We start from the raw sequence: 6,163 nt of genomic DNA on the forward strand, positions 1-6,163 counted from the left end.
CTGACGACACCCGAAGCAAATGATTCCGGGTTTACGACAATCCTTCGAAGTATGTCCTTTCATTCCACAGATATGGCAAACTATCTGATTTGCAGTCTGAAACGCTTGGTTCCTCCTGCTACTGTAGTAGTTGTTGTTGTTGTTGTTGTTGTTGTACCTTGGCTTGAAATTCAAGCTGGTATTGGGCTTGTTACTGGAAAACCTCTTAGGCTCAAATTTGGCCTTTTTCCTCTTCTCCTCCTGCAGCTGCTTGAAATCATCTTCAAGAGTGATGGCTGCATCCACCAACTCTTGGAACTCAGTCGCTCTCATCATCCGGAGCTGTACCTTGAACTGGGGACTTAACCCCCGCAAGAACCTCTTCTTTTTCTTATCCTCGGTGTTGACTTCTTCAACAGCGTACCGGGACAGCTTTGAGAACTCCCTAACATAAGTCAGGATAGCCTTATCCTTCTGCTCGAGACTTTCAAATTCTCGACGCTTTAGTTCCACAATGCTTTCAGGGACATTGGATTCCCTGAACTTCCTCGCAAACTCCTCCCAGGTGAATACTTTTCCAGCCGGATAAACGGCTACGATGTTGTCCCACCATGATGCGGCAGGTCCACACAACAAGTGTGTAGCATAACGGACCTTCTCCAGGTCGTTGCAACCAACAGTGTTGAACTTTCGCTCAGTGTCCATAAGCCAGTCCTCCGCGTCCATTGGCTCGGGCGCGTATGCGAAAGATATAGGCTTGGTGTTCTGGAAGTCTGATAAGGTGACTCCCTGATTCTCGGGTCTCTCCACCCTGTTCTGTTGCAGCAGCTCCTGGAAGAATTTATTCTGCTGCTCCAACGTTATACGTTGTCTCTCTTCCATCATCTGCATGTACTGGACAAAGTTCTGCTGCGTCATGGGTGGTGGTGGTGGTGGAAACTGATTTCTGGCTGCTTCGTCAGCCTCTTCCTCTGTTTCGCCTCGCGCTCCATGCGCTGCGCTTCTGTCTCCTCACCTACCGGTCCCGACATAACCCCCTAGTTCTGCAACACAAGATGATACTCATAATTACTCAATGCGCAAGTTTTTTGAGCTCAACTTTGTGCACAGAACTAGTCATGCAATGGAAATCAAGAAGAAAATCCGAAACATACAAAACATATACCATGTATATACATACTTAAGTGGTCTTATTACAATCCTCAGTGACGTTGTGAGTATGCAAACTCACTTATTGAAGTATATGTACAAATTTCTACAAATATTACATACTATAATACACGTGGTACTTGTGTATTATAGTCTCGCCTCCCTTGGTGGTCTCTAGTCGTGCTTCACTCCCGGTACATCCCAGGCTTCCATCCGGTCGAACGTGTCGTCCTCCTGACAAAACCTGAAACATAAGGTCTCCCCGTCGGCTGGTAATCGGAATCAGATGATGATCCCAGGGAGAAATCAGTGTTCACGAACTGATCATTCAGTGCATCATAGTCCACCCATCGGGTGTACTCCCCGGTGACTCCACCATAGGTATTTCCAACATTTGTATCCGACTCAACCGGTATCGGATACTCTCCATCATCTCTCCCATTACACGGATAACTCTGGTTCTGGGTCGTGGCGTCATCATTCATCTCCCCGTCATAATATACTGAAGTACTATGGGTTCCAGTATCAGATCCCCAACGCCAACCCGTGGAGTTCTCTATAGGAGTCACGGAACGCTGATTGTTTCCGGATTCCTCTCCACCTTCATATCCTCTATAGGAGCTACTAAGATAGTTTCCAGGTGTAACGGGTGTAGTTTCTCATTCAGGATGGTCAATACTAATGTAATCACCAGCTGAGTAAACTGGTGTGTGCACCTCATTCTCCATGGTTTCCTTCCCCTTAGTCTCCTCCTTGGGTTCAGTGAACTCCTCTAGCATTGTATCAATTGCTCCCGTCAAATGACGGTTCAACTGAAAGAACAATGATAATAAGTTGCGGCTATTGTCCATGTACTTTGCGGCTTCTGCTGGTTTGCGTTTTGCATATTTGAAGTGGTTAAGCATAGGATCATCTTCCTCTTCCATATGAGGAATGTGTGTGAATTCGGAACCCATAAACTCTTTCGTCTTATGCTCCCGAATATCGGTTATGGCTCTCATAACGGCTATGTGGTAGGATGTGTTAATAGTTCTGGCCTCACCTGTTGGCATCACTATGCTCATTCCTAGGGATTCTGGGAGTCTTAGTCCTACCCTACACTTGGCCAATACAGTACCGTCGTAGTACATGTATTTCTTTACTTGGATCTGGGGATCACACCCAAATTCAAGTAACATGGCACGTAGAATATCTGCAAGTCCTCCTTCATATTCACTCAGTGTTGAATTCATTACTTCCACGTTTCGTCCCGGACGTGAACTTGCCATTGTTGGCTGTAGAAATAGAAAGAATATAGGATTAGTAATAATGCATCATAATAGAGTTAATAAAGAATTATCGCACTAAAAGATATGATTGTTGTATTCTCAATTGAATATACACCATATTTTTAGAGAATTCTTTACTAGTCCTATTTGACTCCTAACGTTCGGTCCCATTTACTAGGTTCCAACCTAAGGTCAAAGCTTTTGCTCTGATACCAACTGTGGTGACCCTGCATACCACTGCATGTTGTAGTATGCCAGTCGTTGATATAACATTCACGAAGTACCATTCCGCAAATATTACATCCCTCAGAGTAGTACAACAGAACATAGCAGGTCCATAACTCATTCATTTATTATTACAAGCATAATACACATATCGTCTCGGAGCTCCTCTTTGGTCCTAAGAGGGATACTCCTGGGTTCGAGGCGAACCCAACTTAGCTTACAATATAGAAGTCTCATTAAGTTATACATTTATTTCCTTGAGCAGCTAAGTACTCAGAGTTCGCACTGCTCGGCTACTACTACTACTCGGTGCTTCTAGGCTTGATCTCCTCCGGAAGCCTCCCCGGTTCCGTAGACTATGAGGTAGTCTACGCCTTCAATACCTCCAGAGAGGTCTGGTTCTTCATAGCCGACGATCTCGGCTCCTTCAGGGTTGTCGTAGTCCTCCTCCAGACGATTCAGACAATCTAAGGAAGGGATTTAAGAGTGGAATGAGTACGAGCGTACTCAACAAGTTCATTATAGATAAGAGGTGTTTAATGCACTAGCTACGATATTAGACCAGAAAGTCTAATACCAATGCAGGTTTTGGTAAACATTTCTTCAAGAGATTGCTTTTATTTCAAAGAGCTATGTCCGTCAGCCTTCACCGGTTTACTAGAACTTCATGGAGCTCCTTTCCGGCCGTTGTCAGCCTTCCATATCCCGGAACAGGGAGTGACAGGTCACGGTTCTTTACACTCTGCAGAGGTGTGTTGCTTTACCCATAAGAGATCTTAACCTTGGTGCCAACTGGGCAGCTTTCCCGTCCACACTTCCTTCGGTGTGAGGCCCGGTATAAGGTCTACCCAATCATGTTCCTCCGCTACCTCGAACACCCACCCTTTGTTGCATGCCCCGACCCTGGGTCCTCGCCGGTCCCATTATTCCCATAGATTTCAGGGTGGACCCCGACCACGACGACAGTCTGGGATCGAACCAAACTCCTTCGCCGGTAGTTGCAACCCATCCTAGACCGCAATACCGTGGGGACTTAGGACTCCCCAGCCTCACCATCTTGCTCCTTCGGGCGACAAGTGTACTACGGACAATGCCGTGGGGACTTAGGACTCCCCAGCCTCACCAGCTTGCCCCCTTGGATTACAAGTGTACTACGGTAAAGCGCGTCCGTTGATGAACGAGAGGTGGAAACACTTTTGACTACTCCGTCCCACTCCGGATCTTATGGTTAACACGGGTATTACGGCACAAGAATCACTGGCGACATTTGTTGTTTAATCCTAGATGGATATAAACCCTTGCAATGGAACCTCCACCATATCAACACAATCCATGGTTCCATTGCCAACCACATAATCATATTCATAGTTATGAAAATAGTGGTTTTGGTTTTTATGCAATAGTGATAATCATAGTACTTTGCAAGTATTTGATAAAGATACTCAAATGACATGAGCAAGTGATGAACTTGCCTGAACACTGCAAAGTTTTGCAGTTGGATGGTGTGGACTGACCCTTGTCCTCTGTTTCTGAAAAATAGCATCATTGTCCGATAAGGGCAATGGTTAAAGAAGCAATTATGCATGATTCCAGTTTTAGGGTTTGTTCCCCCCTTCCGATGGCATTATTATTTCATGTAAGAGGTTAATACTAAGATTGATTTGGAGATACTCTATTTAAAGTAAAATACAACCTTGAAATGTTGTCAAGGTGTTTTTAAAGTCCAAAGATATTTATGGACTTATTTTCATTATTGAAAATATTATGTGTGATTTAAATGATTATTTCAATCATCAAATTAAGATTTATTCTTAGTTGTCTTCAAAAATTCTCTTTGATATTTTATTTAGATAGAGAATTTTATGCTGATTAATTTTCATATTTTTTTTAGAGCTTTGAATCATTTTCTATTAATTTTCCAAGTTTCTGGTTTATTTGAAAATGTGAAATGTCATATTTACCCCTGGGCCCACCTGTCAGGGTGGCCCAGTGGGTTAACCCTAACCCGAGCCACACTTGGGCTCGGTCGGCCCACTCGCCCCTTTCTTCCTCGCGCAGAACCCTAATCCCCCTTTCTCTCTCGCGACGCCGTGGTCGCCGCCGCCTTCGCCGAAATGTTCTGACCGCCACCAGCCATCCCCGCCGGCGAGATTGGTATCAATCGAACCGCCGCTCGACGGCGCTCCGATTGATCCGCGTTGATCTACTTTTCCTCGCCGCTATCGTTCTTCCCCAACATCTCTGTGACCTGGTCGGGTGATCCACGGCGACCTCGTCGCCGCCGTTGTTCTGGTGGCGTGGCGTGGACGTGTGCCACGCCGTGATGATGCTGGGGCCCATGCGCCTGGCGACAAGCTGGCTTGGCTTGGCCATGGCCTGGCGCCGCCGTTCGCCCGGCGTGTGCCGCCATGCCGCCATGGCCACGCGTCTTTGCTTCGCCTGAGTCACCTGTAAGTGCTCCTTTACTCCCCTTCTCTGCTATCTGTGCCACCTCCTTCTCTTTCTCGTCTAGCTCCGCCGCTGGCTTGCTCTCCCTGTGGAGAAACTTGCCGTGTAGACGTACTGTTGTGGCTATGCTCCTGTGGACTTACTCCATTGCTGTTGTGCTTGTGCTTCTGCTTCCCCGTGCTGCTACTGCCATGCTTGCTGGCTGTGCTCCTGTTCTTGATGCTATTCTTGCTAGTTACTCCAGTATTTCATATATGTTGCCCTGGCCATGCTTAATGCTTGTTATTCTTGCTGAATTCCTGTTCTGTGCCTCTGTTCTAGTTTCTATACTTGCCAGAGTTCAAGTGTGTTCATGTATGATTCTCTGGCTTAATTGCAGTGTGCAATTCTTGCAAATTTGCAAGTGCCAGAGCCATGGTGGCTTATTCTGGTGCTCAGAATTAGGATTGTGCTCAATTGAGCATTACTGTGAGCTTACAGTGTTATTCAATTATGCTTTGATGTGTGCCTTGCTTGTGCACCTTGATCCAGTGGCTCATCATGCCTTTGATGTGCTCTGGATACAATCATGAGTTATTATTTGATTATCTGTGAAGCATCTCTTGATTAACTGTGGCTGTTTAATTCATACAATTCCTATGTGATACTAGTGATTGATTCTAGCATGCCTTGGCATGCTCTAGCAGGCTCTGGTGATCAATTGATCACCACTTGCTTGTTGCTTACATGCTTGCTCATTGCCTGTGCCTATATGGTGCTCATCCTGGTGTCTGTGTGACACATGTACTTGTGCTAGTGAGTGTTAATGCTTGCTCAAGCATCATCTGATGCTTGCAGTGAGCCATTGGGTCACTGGCAAGATGTTAGTGCTTGGTTACTTGTCTGTTTCATTTATCTGTAATTCCTTGCTTGGCTAAATAGATAAATGATGTGAACTGTTTATCAGTAATGATCATCTTACAATTAATTAGATTGAGCTAGAGGGGTGCCAATCATTTATTGGGGACCCTAGCTCCATTTGAACTCTTCTGGGTAATGATATATGTGCTTAGCTTCTCTGTGGGATTTGGTAAAGTGGTTGAGGTGGCCCTGAC

The sequence above is a fragment of the Lolium perenne genome, chromosome 3 (assembly GCF_019359855.2).
Source record: "Lolium perenne isolate Kyuss_39 chromosome 3, Kyuss_2.0, whole genome shotgun sequence".
Lineage (NCBI taxonomy): Eukaryota > Viridiplantae > Streptophyta > Magnoliopsida > Poales > Poaceae > Lolium > Lolium perenne.